This window comes from Xiphophorus maculatus, chromosome 8, assembly GCF_002775205.1.
Source record: "Xiphophorus maculatus strain JP 163 A chromosome 8, X_maculatus-5.0-male, whole genome shotgun sequence".
In the NCBI taxonomy this organism is placed as follows: Eukaryota; Metazoa; Chordata; class Actinopteri; order Cyprinodontiformes; family Poeciliidae; genus Xiphophorus; species Xiphophorus maculatus.
In genome coordinates, this window is record NC_036450.1 from 1,629,700 (window position 1) to 1,648,186 (window position 18,487).

At 41.8% G+C, this 18,487-nt stretch overlaps 1 protein-coding gene across 1 annotated transcript in view; it reads left to right on the forward strand.

The window, feature by feature from the left end:
* The window catches only part of dcc (DCC netrin 1 receptor), a 172,424-nt gene that overhangs the window by 38,503 nt on the left and 115,434 nt on the right, over positions 1 to 18,487 (forward strand). The gene's annotated exons all lie outside the window — the stretch shown is intronic.

The window sequence follows — 18,487 nt, forward strand, 5'->3', positions numbered from 1 at the left end:
GTCATTATCACTTTTCAACATCCTGCAGATTATTTCACATCCTGTTTGCTCTCACTGCTCAATCATAGCTGCTATTAAAAATCAATATGTGAATTAATTACCGGGTCGTTGCGTCTGTTTCCTGTCGGATTCACGGCCTGAATGAGGATCTGCTAAATCTACTTTCATTAGATTACTAGGCTCTGTAATCATCATTTAGTCCCTATCATCATTTCCCTCAATACCATTTTAAACAGATTTCATTTAATTAACCCACACTGATCAGATAAAGGGCGTGTCCCTCTGCATGCTGGAATCTGATTGGACAGGAAACAGGAAGTCCTCTTGTAGTGGGAGATACCCTGACAGGATGGAGAAACTTTACCTGTGGAGATGAAAGGAGGTTCAATCAAAACATTTCTGGAAATTTTTACATATTTACTCATCATTCTGTTAGAAAATCAGAAATAAATCTCACCTTTTAGCAGTATGGGGTTTAACAGGACGCAGAAATCACAGGTTGGTACATTTTTGGTTCGGTTCAGTCAAGAAAAATCTTTTTTTTTTAAAAAAGGTTTTTTGTGTGATTTTTTTTCAGCAGTGAACAAAGAATCTTTACATTTCTAAGATTAATTTGATCTTTTCTTTTTTTATTCTCCAAAACAAAGAATCACTTCCTGAAGCGAAAGCTGTACTGGTAAATGTGCAGTAACAAATGTAACCCTGTTGGGGGCGATATACTGTTGGAGAACATGGAGAGACATCGACAGATGGTGGGAATCCACTCAGCCTAAATACACTGTAGGTGTAGCGCTTTAGCGTTAGCTTGAGCTAAACATGGTGTTGGTGTAGTGCTTTAGCATTAGCTTGAGCTAAACATGGTGTTGGTGTAGCGCTTTAGCATTAGCTTGAGCTAAACATGGTGTTGGTGTAGCGCTTTAGCATTAGCTTGAGCTAAACATGGTGATGGTTTAGCGCTAGCTTCAACTAAACATGGTGTTGGTTTAGTGCGTTAGCATTAGTGTGACTAAGTATTGCGTTACGGTTAGCGCAGCTAGCTTTCTAGCTAGCAGTGCTAACCGCTGGTCTGACATCACACCAACAGGATGTTTTCAGTACCGTTCTGCACCATCAGTAAAAACCATAAAGGAAAAAAGTCCAGTCACTGAGGGAACGGCTAACGTTCTGAGACCTGATTCACCTCTCAGTTCTGGTTCCTCCTGGAAGGTGTGACTGACTGAAGCAGCTTTCTGCTTCTACACTGTGTTCCAAATTATTATGCAAATTAGATTAAAGTGTCATAAAGATGAAATGTTTTGTTGTAGATGGTATTGTGTGTCAGGGCTCTTTGAATCACTATAATTAATTTCAGATTAGTTTGTCTGCTGAGCTCAATTAAAGGAAATCTACTTCAGAAGGATGTTCCACATTATTAAACAGGCCACAGGTTTCAATCAACATGGAAACAGAAAGAATCTCTGCTGATGAAAATCATCAGATAGTTTAGTGTCGTATGACAAGTTATGGAAACATTAAATATTTAATGAAAACTGAAGCGTTTATCGTTCTGTGAAGAGATTTATGGCTGATTCAGAACAAAGATGGTTTTACAGATAAAAGCAGAATGAGGAAAGTTTCTGTTGGACACCAGAGATCAGCTGTTAAAATGTCCTTAAGCAGCAAACAGTTATTAGAAGCTGCTGGAGCCTCAAGGTGGAGGATCCTCCAGAGGCTTGTGGAGCATCAACCTACTATTGGGCCCCTAACCAGAGCTCACAGGCAGAACCGGTACCAGTGGGTCCAGCCGGACATGAAGTTTCATTTTCAAACAGACTTGTTCACTGATGACTGATGTGCAACCCTGGATGGTCCAAATGGACACAGTAGAGGATCAGTGGTGGACGGTCACCACGTCCCAACAGGCTGTGATGTCAGCAAGGAGGTGGTGGAGTCATGCTGTGGGCCGAAGTCATGGGGGGGGGAGAGGGAGAGAGAGAGAGAGAGGGAGAGAGAGAGAGAGAGAGAGAGGGAGAGAGAGAGCTGGTCGCCCCTTCAGAGACCATGAAGGTGTGAAAATGACCTCAGCAAAGTATCTGGACTTTCTGACTGATCCCTTTCTGTCATGTTCTAAAAGAGCCGAACCTTCAGTAGCAAAATCATCTTATAATTTTAAAGACGGTGAAGAAGCAGGAGGCTCAGAAAAACGTTCTAGATTCAGTCAGTAACATCTTGAATGATCCTCAGTGCTGCTTCTGCAGGAATCAGACGGTTTGCCTTCTGGATCTGGTTGGACAGAAACGCCGTTGAGTCTGGTTGTTTGGTGCTGAAGACTCACACACACCTACACACACCCTCACACTTTAACTAGTCCAGAGAGAGTTGTCAGCTGAGTGTTTCTGTGAGCTGGTGCTGCCCCGGCCTACCCACAATCCCCTGCAGGATGGTGGTGGAGTTGACCTGCGATCGGCTGCTGCAGGGTGGCTGTTAGTACCGAAGATCAGCCGGTTTACCTGGAATCAAACCGTCTGCTCCAAGCAGCTGCAGGGGATGAACCGAAGGGAAAACAGTCTGTTTTTTATTTAAATGTCTGATTTCACTGTTTTTCAATAAAACATGGAAGAAAAGATTCTGAAAGGGAAGATTTAGGAGGAAAACCAGCAGGAAGGATGGAGAGCCGGGCTCTTCATCGCTCCCCGAGGCGTTACCCCTCCTCCATCTTTACGCTCCGGTTGCTCTGATTGACAGCCACACACACACACACACACACACACACCCACACACACACACACACACACACACACACACACACTGGTGACTAAACATGGAGGCTAAATTTAACCCGGAAGCCTTGGGCTGTTTGTTGTTGGTTATTAGTGGTTGGTGCAGAACCTTCAGAGACCCGGTTTGCTTCTTCTGCTTCTAATCCATGAATATAGACTAATGTCCATCCGTCCAGGTTGATCAGTCTGGATCATAGATCGTTTCCTGGACTCAAAAAAACCCACATCTTGTCTACGTTCTGTTGGTCCAGCAGGATCAGAACCAACAGGTCTCATCACTGGGTTCTGGTTTGGTAGATAAATGGAACCGACTCGTTTATTTAGTCTGGGAATTCCTGGAGTTTTTTAAAGTTCATTCCCACCAGGGCTGTTTACTCCGCTTTAGTCCAGCTCCAGTCCGTTGGCTGAGAAAGTCCGGTTCGGTTCTGTTGGTGAGGTGTGAATGCTAAGCTAACTCTGGTCCTTCAAACATCGGTCTGGGTTTGGTTGAGGTGAGCTCTGGTTCAGTTTCAATGCATATGTGAACGCCAAGCGGACCTGAGACCGCTCCAAAAGCAGGAAGTGGACTACAGAGCAGGGCATTCTGGGTAAATGCAACCAAAACAAACGTGTTAGCCTAGCGCTAGCTGGAGAACTGGCTCACGAAATCCTCCACCCGCTAAAATCTGACGCCTCCATCTTGTTTCCATCTGGTGAAGAAGGAAGTTGCTCTCAGTGTCTTCAGAGGTTTGTGTGTCGTTTCCTTCAGTGGGTCTTGGTGCAGCGCCCCCACAGGCCAGGAGGGGAACAGGTTGGTTTGGGTCAGAACCACAGCAGCTGGAGGTGGAGCAGATGTTCTGGTTCCAGTAGAACCGGATCTACCGAACTATCGGGTTGGAAAACAGACTTAACATTACTGTGGATGACCTTTGACCTGATGGAGGTCTGTTGTTTATCTGAGATGCTGTAAGGTTTACTGAAAATTTTCTCAGAAATGCTTAAGATCGCAAAGGTTGAGTTTTGTTGTTTGTTTGGATCAGCGGTGGTTCTGGTCTTGGAACTCTTTGTTGAGTCATGACCTCTGACCTTCAGTGAGGCCTTCAGAGTGTTAGATCTAGACAGAGATCTTTGAGCCTGCTTCATGTTGCCAGACGGGTTCTGGTTGTAATCCAACACAGAAACGGAACCAAAACAGTCAAAAGTTAACAAATAATTTCATATTTTCAGGTTGGTTTTGTAACTAAGGTGTGAAGTCATCATGTGGGGAAACATTTTTAATATTTAAAGTTTATTCATCTTTTCAGGTGATGATTTCTCAGGTGAGTTTGATTATTGTTTGGACAGTTTTTCTTAGAAACCATCCGAGTTGTGAGCAGTGGAAGCAGAACATGCTCATGTTGTCTTTGTGTGCAGCAGCCTCCTCTTCTCTCTCTCGCCGTTCGCCGCTTTGATCTTTGCTGCTGGGAAAATGTCAACACCTGCACGCCTCCTTTGTCCTCGCGCCGCTCGCCACTCCACCCGCTGCCGGCTTCAGACTAAACGCTTCTGCAGCAAACGGAGATTTAGGAGAATCACAGGGAAAGGTTTATCCCCACAGTCTGCAACATGAGCGGGGTCAAAGGTCGCACTGTGTGTTATTAACGAGTTCGATTGCTCGTTAGAGGGATCCACTCGTTTCCTCGTCTCCTAACAGGAGCCTCCACCCCAGGTCAACATGTTGTTGACCTCTGACCTCGTCATTCACCCCTTTAAATGTACACACTCTCTCTCTCTCTCGGCTTTGTTGGGGCGGGGTCACGGCGTTGACCTTCGTCTGCCAGCCGCTCCCCGTTGGTTCCCTACAGCAGCAGCAGGAGGAGGAGGAGGAGGAAGGTCTGGGGCGATGACTGATGATGAGGAGTAACCCCCCCTCACCCCCCCGGTCTGTTAACACCCATAAACTACCAATCTGTCAGCCGGGGGGAACAAACCGGCCGCTCCGTCTCAGGGGGGCGGCAGTTGGAAAGCCTGTGGCTTCTGTCCCGATTGGTCACGGATATCCAACACACACACACACACACACACACACACACACACACACACACACACACACACACACACACCCTCAGATGGTGTGTGTGTGTGTGTTGGCAGCAGATGCGTCTCAGTTACCACCTAATAAACAATCATTAAAATGAGATCAGACTCTTTCCAGCTATTCCTCTGCTCTTCCTGGAAGGACGATGTTCAACGTCGCCTTAAATATGTTGGGATTTTCTGCTGAGATGTTTTGTGATTCATAAAAATAAAATTTAAAAGTTACATAATTTTTCACTTGTGCTTTGCATGCCGGGCCTTACAGTGAATCTATGAACAAAACTCAGGAAGTGGAGGCTGAAGTTACGAACACAAACTAGAATGTGTAAAGGAAGGATCATGGATCATGATCCTTCCTTTACACATTCTAGAAATAAACTAGCATGCTCCGCTAGTGATCTGCTGTTTACTGGATTAGCTAGAGCTAAAATTAGATAGCGCTAAGTCAAAGCAAACTGGAAGATAATGAGTGATGTTTAAAGTGACTGTAAAAAATCTTTCAATATTCTTACCACATCATTTTAATAAGTTTGAAAAATGTTTTGATCCTGATTCTAACCGTTAGCAGCGACCTCCATCAGGTTAGCATTATGAAGCTAAAGTTAGCTTCTTATTGCAGCTTCTGATTCGGGAAACAGCTAAATGACGATTCCACCAAATTGTTCTCTACCTACAGCATCTTTAATCTGCTCTAAATAAAAAATTACATACTTTGATGCTCCAAATCTGTTGTAGATTATACAAGCTAGATGTGGTCCTGCGCTCTGTTTAGCTGTTTTTAGACATTTCACCATTTGGAAGCTAACTTTAGCTTCATGTTGGCATTTCTAAGCAGCAGGACAAACTATCATCATTTCTGCATTTCCTTTTATTCAGTGGTTTAAATTCAAACTGCTGAACATTACTCAACGCATAGAAATGACTGATAGCTACGTAGCAGCTAGCATGTTAGCCTACACAACAAGGCGAGAGCTGTGAGCAAGTTATAGAAACTAAACAGTCTCAGCGCTTTTACTGTAGTTTTTACATCTGAAATAAATGTTTCTGTGATTAAATCTGCTGTTAGCAGTCAGGCCGACTCTGTTCCTCTGGTTTCCTTCACCAAACAAGCTGCAGATAATCCAGGTATTATTTAGCATTCAGGGATGAAATATTCCTGATTTTTCATTTGAACCAGGAGAAACGGCGCTCTGCCTCTTTTATAACGTCCAGGGATTTAATCCATAAGCACACAATATCTGCCAGCATTTGTCCAGATCTGACAGGAAGTGTGATAAACACCCCCTTCCTGTTCCACACCAACCCACAGGACATCAGAGGGTCTCGGCGCTAACGCGTTCAGAGCAGACGCCTGTCAGCAGAGGGCTCCTCTGGGAGGGAGAGAGACGGAGGGAGGAGGAGGGAGGAGGAGAAAGGATGGAGGGAGGAGGAGGGAGATCAAACTGATGATTTGGACTAAAACAAATCCAGAGTGAAACCCAGGGAGCCTCCTCATATCAGAGGTTCTGCTCCTGGTGGATTGATGGCAGGATTATATTAATCTGGGTTATCAGTAGTGAAGGAACAGCAGGCTGTTCACTGATCTGGCTGTAGTACCGTAGAACAACGATAGGCGGCGCTCCACTGGTCTAAAATGTGACTTAAAACTGTTTTAGTTTGAAAGGAAACATTTCTGTAAACTTTGAACTTCAACCAGCTGACAGAGGCTAGCAACTAGTGGGGGAGGGGAATATGTGCCGGACCGGCTCCGGTTCATCATATTAGCTGTAGATCCGGTTTGCGGTAGATCCCGTCCTCAGCTTCCTGCTGCCAGAAGCTGCTGGCTAACAATGCTAGCATTGGTTTTAGCTGTTATCAAATTAACACGCTGATTCTTACCTGCATTATATATAAAATAAAAACGGACGCAGCGCTTTGCTTCTGGTCGTCTGCGCAGCCGATACTGAGAACGAGAAAAAGAAAAATACGAGTTGTTTAGAGTTATGATTCAACGATCATTTTTCTTCAGCTGCAGCATGCTAAATTAATAATTCCTACATCTCCAGGTTTCATTTAGTTTCCATCTTTAGCCGGCAGCGCGGCGACGGATGGCATGTAGAACATCTCCAGAGGAGACGAGGCTCTGCTGACACAAAAACAACCAAAAACATAAAAACTGAAACCGAGGAACCTTTTAAAAAAACAGGCTTCATTCCTCTGATGTTTAAAAGAATAAAGATTAAATTAACGACAGGAAAGTTTCAGCTCATTCTTAAAACATCCATGTGAGAAACGGGCAACTGTTGATTTATTTCAGCTGGAACTTTCTGCATCTGGACCAACTCATGTTCTGCTGCTGAGAGCAAAACTTGGCTTCTGGAAAAGTTGTGAAAAATGTTTCATTTTCCAGGTTCAAATAGACCCGTCTGTCCGTAGTAAGAGTTTCTGAGTGAACAAACTTGTGGTCACACTGTCCATGTTGCTGCTGCTTGTTGTTGCTTGTTGTTGCTGCTTGTTGCTGCATGTTGCTGCTTGTTGCTGCATGTTGCTGCTTGTTGCTGCATGTTGTTGCTGCTTGTTGATGCTGCTTGTTGTTGCTTGTTGTTGCTGCTTGTTGCTGCTGCATTTTGCTGCATGATGCTGCTTGTTGTTGCTTGTTGTTGCTTGTTGCTGCTGCTTGTTGCTGCATGTTGTTGCTGCTTGTTGATGCTGCTTGTTGTTGCTTGTTGTTGCTGCTTGTTGTTGCTGATTGTTGTTGCTGCTTGTTGTTGCTTGTTGTTGCTTGTTGTTGCTGCTTGTTGTTGCTGATTGTTGTTGCTGCTTGTTGTTGCTTGTTGTTGCTTGTTGTTGCTGCTTGTTGTTGCTGCTTGTTGATGCTGCTTGTTGTTGCTTGTTGTTGCTGCTTGTTGCTGCTTGTTGTTGCTGATTGTTGTTGCTGCTTGTTGCTGCTTGTTGTTGCTGCTTGTTGTTGCTGATTGTTGTTGCTGCTTGTTGCTGCTTGTTGTTGCTGATTGTTGTTGCTGCTTGTTGCTGCTTGTTGTTGCTGCTTGTTGTTGCTGCTTGTTGATGCTGCTTGTTGTTGCTTGTTGTTGCTGCTTGTTGCTGCTTGTTGTTGCTGCTTGTTGTTGCTGCTTGTTGTTGCTGCTTGTTGCTGCTTGTTGTTGCTGCTTGTTGTTGCTGCTTGTTGTTGCTTGTTGTTGCTGCTTGTTGCTGCTTGTTGTTGCTTGTTGCTGCTGCTTGTTGCTGCATGATGCTGCATGTTGTTGCTGCTTGTTGTTGCTGCTTGTTGCTGCTGCTTGTTGCTTGTTGTTGCTGCTTGTTGTTGCTTGTTGTTGCTGCTTGTTGTTGCTGCTGCTTGTTGCTTGTTGTTGCTGCTTGTTGTTGCTGCTTGTTGTTGCTGCTTGTTGCTGCTGCTTGTTGTTGCTGCTTGTTGCTGCTGCTTGTTGCTGCTGCTTGTTGCTTGTTGTTGCTGCTTGTTGTTGCTGCTGCTTGTTGCTGCTTGTTGTTGCTGCTTGTTGTTGCTGCTTGTTGCCCGCTGTCAGCATGAATCTCCATAAATGATTGATGCGAGCGGCGACTCAGCAGCTTCTCGTTTCCATGGCGACTCCTGTTTGTTGTGAGCAAATAAGGTCAAATCGTTACGTTTTACATTTATCCTCATTAAATCCAAACGGGTCGAAACGCACAGAACGCACACATCAGCAGATCGATACACACACACACGCACACACACACCCACACACACACACACACACACACACACACACACACACACACACACACGCACACACACACGCACACACACACACACACACACACACACACACACACACGCACACACACACACACACACACACACACACACACACACACACACACACACACACACAGCTCCAGTTAGAGGCAGACTGGGATCCTTGTTCTGGTCGCTGGAGGCAGGAAGGCCATACTGGGATTACAGGGAGGTATAGTGACTGGCTGACTGGTTTGCCTTCTGGTTCTGGTTCCGGTCAGGTCCAGAAGAATCGGCCCAGACGGTTGGACCTGCAGGATCTCTGACGTCCATCATACATGAATCCTTAAGTTTCTTTCTTTTTCTTTTCATCTTTTATTTTCCAGCCTATTAGGTTTTGTTTTATAAATATATAATAAATTAATTTATTAAAAAATGTTTGTCTGTTCAGTCAGTGGGCAACAAATTAAAATATAAAATATAATTATTTTTTAAATTTAGCGCATTATGAGAAATTTGACCTTTTATGTTATGGAACGACGGTTTAAAGTTTTCATTCAAAAGAAAACTCCGTTTTTTAACAAAATGGCCGCTTATGAATCAATAGTTAGTCAATCAATTAGATCAATCAGCTTCAGATGAACTCAGACCAAACTGAACTGGAAGAAAAGAGATTCATCGTTTCAAACGTCTTCAGCTTATAAACATCTGAAAAGTGTGGCATGCTTTTATATTTAACACCATTCTCTGCTGTTCTGGCGTTTGCCTCCATCAGCCTCAAACAGCTGCAGACTGAACCGTTTTGCTCATTCTTCTTCTAGGTCTGGACTTTGACTAGGCCAATCAACTTTTAACTCTGCAGGTTTTGTTCTTGGATTTAGCTCCACCCATCTTCTCCTCAGCATGACGCTGCCACCACCATGCTTTACCATGGATGGTATGTTTGGGGTTAAATACAAATGCTTGCCACACTTTTCAGACGTTTTATTAATAAAATAAACAGTTTTCAGCTTCCTCACCAATAAAAGGGTGTGAATACTTTTTAAAATCGGACTTTTTTGTGAATCATTTAAAAACTAAACATAAATAATGTTCATAAGCTGAAATATTTTGTGAAATGAGGATTTCTGCTCCCGCTGGCTTTTATATAATCAGGTTTAAAATCGTCTTGGCTCCTTTTTTAAGTGTTTAAAGACAAAAAGCCTGAAGATGAAAGCGGAGAGAGTGACTGAGGATTACTGAGATCACTCCCACTGCCTCCCATTATCCTCCCATTATCCTCCCATTCTTCCCACAGCTCCCAGTTTATTCCTCTAAACGATGAAAACACCGACTCTGATCCGACAGCCTCTCTGCTTCAGGCTGCAGCTTTTAGTCCTGAACAGGACCGGAGCGGACCGGAGCGGTTCTGCTCAGTTTAATCCACTCTACATTTGTTTTGGTTCCATCAGATAAAAGCTTTAAAATAAAGATTAATAATTAGGTTTTATGTCACATAATCTGTGAAAAAATGTTTAAATAAATGTCTTTCTTCCCCTTAGAAACAGTTAAATTATTAGTAAGTTTTGAGCACCGCTAACTTAAAAGTTAGCATTGCTAACCCTAAAGCAGTAATCATAAACATTAGCTCCGCTAAAGCTAAAGCGCTAATTTAATTTTGATATGATATAATTTACATGTCCTGGTTGTTTCTTGGTTTTAGTTTGTTTCCCATTTCAAATATTTTTGGGGGTAAAAATAATTTAACATGAAAAGAGGAAGCAGAAATGCTGTGTAAACTGCCTTCAAAATAAGAGTATAAACGTCTAACTATCTGAACTGTCGATATTCAAAACTTTAACTCAGAGGTTGATCTTTATTCAAGTGAATGTTTACTAAACAACCTGGTAAATTAGCGCTTTAGATTTGATCTAAATAAATTATTTTGGGGAAGCTAAATGCGCTAAGTGTTAGCAAAAACGCTAAAGGACTAACCAAAATATTAGCTCTGCTCTTAGCACATTAGCAGAAATATTCCCACCACAGTTAATAATCAGTAATAAGAAGCAAACTAAACCCCAGACGTCAAAAATTAATTATTTTAAATAAAGCAGATATTAACCCCTTAATACCTGGATTCATTTCTAATTATAGAAGAAAATTTAATTAATTACAGGTTATAAATTTGAACATTACACCTTTGGTGCAAATTTCAATGTGAATTTAGAGAAGCCAGATAAATAAAAACTGTTGATTCTGCACAGCTGCATTGTGTACACATGGATAAACAATTCCCATATTTTTATATTTTTTACATAAATAGTGGTTAATCTGGTTAATAAGACATCAAACTTATTAACTAGTTTACTGTAAATTTAGTGTTTAACAGTTAAAATAATGCGACACATTTAAACACTAATGTGCATTTAAAAATCCAAGTAAGACAACGCTGGTACGATGTAAGCTAGTTATAAATGATGCTAATGCTAGCAGCTACGTTACGATGTAAGCTAGTTATAAATGATGCTAATGGTAGCAGCTACGTTACGATGTAAGCTAGTTATAAATGAGCTAGCTTAGGAACAATGAAGGGTCTCGTTTGTGGAGCCCTGAAGACACATCTGCTCAGGGCCCCCACAAGGTTTGGTCCGGCTCTGGTTCTAGGATGGTTTTTAGTTTTAAATTACCTTTTTTTTTTAAGTGGCGGTTCATAAAGCAGAAGCAGCGAAATGAACCCGGCGTGAACCAGGAGGATCATCCTGACAGATATTCCCCTCCCACCGCTCCGCAGAGCCGCTGTCATCCCAAACCGGCCTGGTGGTTCTGTTATGACAGCTGCTCCCTCCTCCCAACTATCCGCTGCGTGTGTGTGTGTGTGTGTGTGTGTGTGTGTGTGTGTGTGTGTGTGTGTGTGTGTGTGTGTGTATAATTGGCCTGCTGTTGACCCTCTGGTAATTGTGTGTGACAGCAGTAAAGGTCTCTGGTAACAAAGTGCCGACCGGATGCTTATTGGGGTTTTAACCGAGGAACATGATCAGGTTTTCTCTGGGGATCCGACGTCCCCGCTCTGTGTGTGTGTGTGTGTGTGTGTGTGTGTGGGTGTGAGTGAAAATATATTTAATTCATGAATTTCCATCTCTTCAGTTCTCCACCTTGCTAAAATGAGAAAATTACTTTAATTTGTCTCCTGAGTGGTTAAACAGAGGCTGGAACAAAAACATAAAAATATCTGCTTTAACTGAATCTGAATCAGTTTAAATATAATTTAGACGAAACGGACTAAAAATCTAAAATATTTCATCTGGAAAAGGTTTGAAAATTATCATCATTTCCTCCAACTCTCACCTTTTATTGTGTTAAGTGGGAAAATTCAGGCTGAATTAAGCATTCAGATTCACACAGGGGTGAAAAATAAGAGACTTCACAGCAAAAAATGTTAAGATGAGCTGAGATGAGGCTCCTCTGTAGGGCGGCCAGGATAATGCCTGAGAGAAAAGGTGAGAAAACGCCAGCAACAAATCTAGTGACTTTGTTTCAAAACAGCGACTAGAGGGAGGAATAAACAAAAATACAGTTAATACAGCTAATAGTTACTGTAGGATGCAGTTTGAAGGGTTAATAAAGCATAATTAATACTAATCTAATAGTTAATTACTGCAGTTAATGTTATTTGAGTTAATAAAACAGCTATTTAAAACTAATATATAGCCAATATTCTCCTAGACTCTAGGGGGCGATGTAGCGCGCCTACAGCAAGCTTACAGCACAACACAACATGTTAGAAATATATAAAAGTGGTAATAACCAACGTAGCAACTTTTCCTCTGGCGTCCAGCAACAAACTTCGACTTTTATTCCAAAAAGTGATGAATCACAGATCTTGTGAATTTATTTCAAAAGAAGCTTTCAGCAAACTACCGGCCCTTTTTATTTTAAAGCTAAGAAATCTAAAGACTTTTTTCAAACAACTAGTGAAAAAGTAGCAACTTTCATTTAAGAAACTTGACAAATCTAGTGACTTCATTTCAAAAAGCAACTCGCAATAAACTAGAAACTTTATTTTAAAAAACTAGCAATGATTTTTTTTCTAGCAACAAATCTACTGAAGCAACTGGTGACAAATCTATCAACTTTCTTCATCGTTGTTGGAGCCAAAACGTGAACGCACTCATCGTACTGATATTGTTTTTAGGAATAATACTAAATGGGAATGAACGGCTAAAACTTAATTAAAATGTTTTTGTTTTCCGTTAAGAACTGTTGCAGATGTAATTTTTTTGGGTCAGGAAATGATGGCTTGGTTTCTGAAACGACTCGGATCCATGAATCATCATCAGCTGATCTTTAATGCTGTGCAGGCGACGCAGAGTGAGGCGGATCCAACACGTCTGATGGATTCCCCACGATCCCCTCTGAGCTCCACATCAGAAGCGTTGACGTTACGTTTAATTATTGCCGTGTGTAAACAGCCAGTGGAGTTAATTTAATTTACACAACAGAAAGAAATGGGCTGGGATTGACAAGTGTTCGCACTCTCACACACTCGGAGTAATTAGCAGCTAACACAGCGGGCTGAGCCGGGCCGGGCTAATTAAGGACGACTGGCGGAAATATCAGAGGAGGAGAAACGGAGAGAACAGAAACACAAACTCACCGGGACAAGTCGGCACCGACGGGACCGGTTCAAACCCAACTGGTACCGACAAGACATCAGTTATAACTCAGGCAACAAACATCATTTTTAGTCAAATATCATCAGAATCATCAAATTCACATCAGACGTGTTGATCAGTGTTTCTGCTGGTCCAGATCTGTGGAGCATAGAAGCTGAAAGCTGCTTCTCCATGTTTGGTTCTGGTTCTGATGCAGAGCAGAACCGGAACCAGAAGACCTGAGAGGTCTGGAAGGTTGCTATGACAACAGCAGCAGGTCTTTAATGAATCCTGGAAATGATCTCCAGGTGATAGAAGGCCGACTTTGTAACCGACTTTATGTTAAATGTGAGCAGAACTTTGTCTTTATTCTGCTAATGTGGAAAATTCACAATTTCACAATAAGAGTTTTTCCATTAAATAAGAAATTAATATGCAAGAAGTCATTAAAAAACAAATATTCATCATCTGTCAGCCAATCAGAGGAGACGACGGCGTTTTATTCAGGCGTTGGAGCGACAAGCCCCGCCTCCTTTGGAGCAGCTACCTAAGCGCCGTTTTGAGGAAATTGTCGTCGTTTATGGATTCATAACGTTGGAATGAATCCGGTTTGTATGAACTGTGAAGCTGTGAGAGCTCAGAAAAAAACACTAAACTACAAACCATCGTCCTCCTGCCACTTCCTGTCGTCTTCTTTGGCGTTTCCACCTGCAGTAACATCCGGCTGAAAAATCACCTCATGCTAACGCAAAACTTTTTACTGGAAAATGTTTCTTTTTAATTTGGCTTGTTTACATAAAGGTAATTTATTTTCACAAATGATTCAATTTTATGTTGCAGTAAAGAATCAGATTTTATTTTACTGTCACTGAGAGAAAACACAACAAACAAATAAAACCAATTCAGTATTTTCCAGTAAATATGGAGCCACAGAAACAACAGGGATGTTGAGGAAGATGAATGATGATCCTCAAATGTTCTGACAGAAGGCTGAATTTGTAACCGACTTTATGTGTCTCTGAAGGTCCAGACCAGATTTCATCCCTGGTTCTGTCTGTAATGACTGACTCCATCCTTCCTCTGTCGGTCCGTTTTAACGGTTCTGTCCTCATATTTTAACGGTTCTGGTGATGAAGGTTGTGTTGTCGTTTCTAACTGGTGCGTCTGCGTCTCTGCTGCTGGGTTACTGGGCTCAGCTGGGAGATTACAGCAGAGATTAGAGCAGATTAGAGCTGACCGAGCCTCACATGCTGCCTGCCAGGTGAAGCTTGTTAACGAAGTTTCCTCCTGATGTCACATCCTGCCGCTGATCACCTGATCAGCTGATCAGCTGATCAGTTTGGCTTTAATCAGCGAATTCTGACGTTTCTTTTCTGAAATTGTTTCTGTTTTGTATTTCATTAATTATTTATCATTTCTCTTGTTGCTGCTCCATCCCAGCCTATCGCGGTCTACCTGGGTCCATTCGGGTCCGTCCGGGTCCATCTGGGTCCATCTGGGTCCATCTGGGTCCATCTGGGTCCATCTGGGTCCTGTTCCTCCAGACAGACCCTGTGCAGCGTTTTGGACCTGCTAATGCTACAGTTAGCTGGATTTGGATGATTTCTGCCGTTTCTTCCCTGATCTCTTTTGCTTTCTGTTTAATTTTCCGTTATTGATCGTTTCTCCTGTTGCTCCTCTGTCCCGGTCCATTCGGGTCCATTCGGGTCCATCTGGGTCCGTCCCGGTCCTGTTCCTCCAGGCAGCAGTTGTGTGGTGTTTAATCCCGTTTCTGGCCCGCCTCCAGAGTCGTAATGCAGTCTTCCTGTCAGACGGCGGCCATCGCTGTCGGCCATTGTTAGTGTGTCGGCGTGTGTTGGTGTGTGTTGGTGTGTGTGTCGGTGTGTGTGTGTTGGTGTGTGTTGGTGTGTGTGTCGGTGTGTGTGTGTTGGTGTGTGTCGGTGTGTGTGTGTTGGTGTGTGTTGGTGTGTGTCGGTGTGTGTGTGTTGGTGTGTATTGACTTGGCCGCCGTCCACCTCGCTGTCACCGCCTCTCACCAGTTAAACTCTGGATTTAAGCGGCGTTGCCGTGCCGACCCGATCAGAAGCGTTCTGGTCCGGCCGTGTTCGGACTGCTGTTAAATGCTGCAGGGTTCTGTTGGCAGGACCGGCCCATTGTTTCATTCCTGCTTGTTGCTACAGCTGCTGAATATTAAACGCTGAGCCGTCCTGCTGCTGCCAGGTTTCATTTTCCTCCTGGATCTCAGAGGAAACCGACGTTAGAACAAGACTGAGGATTTAAAATGTGGAGAAACCGGAACACTGTCACTCATTAATGAAAATAAACCAGTCAGTTTGTTCTTCACTCATCTATAGGTTTCACAGTTAGCTAAATATTATATTAATATCAATATTTACTTTGAAGCTCAAGCTGGAAATTAAATATTTTTGTTATTTAGCATCAATATTAGTTAGCAAGCTAAATATTTAGCTTCACTGTCAATTTTTTAACTTCAATCTAAATATTTAGGTATTTTTTTATTTTTAAAGTAAATATGTAGTTTTATTCTAAACATTATTTTGTTTCAGAGCTTGTTAGGAAGCTTCAGTGTCACTATATACTGTAAAGTAAAATATTAAGTTATTTTTAGTTTCAAAGTTAGTTAGTAAGCTAACTAATTTAGCTTCAAACTAAACATTTAGTTTATAATTAGCTAGCAATTTAGCTTTGAGCTAAACATTTAGTGTTCTGTCTAAATACTTAGTTAATCTGTAGCTGTTAATCATTTTTAACTTTACAAATGAATCTTTATTTAGAAAAAATAATTTGACTCCATCAGTTTAAATTCAGCTGGAATCTGAAATATTTTCACATTTTAAATTATCTGTGTAAATTTCACTTAAACTGTTTACTAATATCAAATAAATTCACATCCCATAGATTATTTTATATTTTCTACACATATTGTTGATTTAATGCTGGATCGTTTCATGATCGTTTCCAGCTTCCTGTCAATTCTTTAGATTTCCTCATAGATGCATAATTTAACATTTCAAACAGCAAATATACATAAATATGCATTAATACACACAGTGGAAACCAAAGTTAATATCTACATCTGCCTTGTTGACTCGACTCAGCTTCAGCTGGTGCGCCTTTTTCCTTCCACTCAATTTTCTAAGAACGTTTGTCATAATATTTATATTTTCTGGGACGGTTTTCATTCTCTATGAGCCATATTAATCAATATTACAATAACTAAAGGCTTGAGCCATAAAATATGAGGTTCATTTCTGGAATGTGGGACAAAAAAATATTTAACTTTTCCACGATTTGCTCGTCTTCCCAAGGCGGCTGGACCAGAAAATGTGAAAACTCCCTCAGAAATCCAGGAACCGAGCAGCAAAACCCGACATTTTCCAGAAAATCATTCTGCTTTTTCCCCCTGAAGGCCCTAAAATATTCAGAAGGGCTGCAAAAAATAAAAAATAAAACCGAAGCAGTACCAGAAAAGATTTGTCTTCAAACATGAAGTGAAGAGCAGCTCAATGTTTCAGATGAAATATGAAGAAACGGCGACAGAGAGTGATAGCATCAAACTGCAGGACGAAGAGTACAAGGGCACGCTGCCCAGCTGTGTGTGTGTGTGTGTGTGTGTGTGTGTGTGTGTGAGCAGTGGAAGTGAATACAGATTGAGCTGTCAGGAAAGTGATTTACTGATAGAGAGGGAGGGGGGAATCAATAAGGAGGAAACCATGAAGGAAAAGAGAGGAGGAAGAGGAGAGAGAGGAAGGAGGGATGAAGAGTGAAGGAGGGACACCTGTGATTGGACGCTGAGGTGATTTATAGCGGCGCTCTGAACCTGCAGACTTGCTGTTTAATATTGTTCTCCTGGGTTTTCCCATGATGCCTTGCAAAATAAAAAATCTCGCTGCTCAAACAACCAACGTTTCAAAATATGGAAAATATTCCACTTTCGTTACAGATACAAAATTAAAATAAAATAACAGAAAATGCTTCACATTAGCTGCTTTACTGTCTCTGTATGGAGGCCTATTAGGACCGAAAATATTAATAAATTAACAGCAAAAAAATCAAATAAAGTTTCTACAAAAAATTAGGAAATTTCTGAGTTTCAAAATTTGCTAGAAAAAAATTATCAGAAATTTTTAGATTAATCTGAGAAATTATCTGGAAAAAAAGAGAAAATTTCAGAATTTTTGAAATGTGAAAATTTACTAGAAAAACGTTGGAACTAAAATTTTGGATTTTAGAAAATTTAAAAGAGTTAAATATTTTTGACTTTTCAAAATCAGAAATTTAAAAAGTTTTTTCTAGAAATTTTCTTAGATTTTTTTTCGTTGCAAATTTCCTACATTTTTAAAATAAAATTAATCTCAACATTTCTGAACTTATTTCTATCACATTTTGACGTTTTCAGACTCAGAAGTTTCCTTGTTTGGTGGATATTTCCTCCTTTTTCTTCCTGTTTTTAGTCTGATGGTCCTGCTGGTCGTAAATCCTCCACCGTTTATCTCTGCAGACCCAGAAACCTGTTACACACTCAGTGGCCGCCAGGGGGCGCTCCGGCGCTGTGATTGGCTGCTTTAGCTAGCTTAGTCCAGCACACAAAAAACTTTCAGAACTGTGGTAATAAAATTACATTTGATGTGATATAAAATATTTTCTTACAGTCAAGAGGTGATTGTGTTGAAAAATTTTATTATCTGATAATATTTTATTTTCCGTAACAAAACTCCATAAAATATCAGACAGTGAGTTAGCATTTATGCTAACTAAGTGTAATAATTATTGAATATTGAATTGTGAAGTTTATGTTTTCTACATATTTTGTAGCATTGTCTGTAAAGGGGGTCAAAGGTTGATTCAGCAGACAGAACCTGTTTCTGTTCCCCTCCCTCCATCTTTAAAGATGGCGTGTATCTGCCGCCTCCCAGTCGAGTCGTGATGCGTGTCGCTCCCTTCCTCCTCTCAGCCCTTCCAGGGAGCGCCGCCGCCGAGCGCCGCTTTGACTCAACAAACCGGCTCTCTGATCACGATGAAAGGCCTTTTAGCAGCGACGACATCAAAGGCCTGCGGAGACGCCGCCGCCGCCGCCTCACGCGGCATTAAGCAACAAAAACACATCATGAAACAAAGGAGAGGCTCAGGAGGCTCTGAGAGGAACGAGGAGTTACGGACCCGGAGCGTCTGGGTCAGGCTGCTGCAGCAGAACTCAGCAGAACCCCAAAAATTAAAGACTCTGTTTAAAAACAACAAACCTGCAGAGTTTTTACTTCAAAGCCTCCAAACATTAAAGGCAGAATGAGTGTGAGGAAATATTTAGCTGC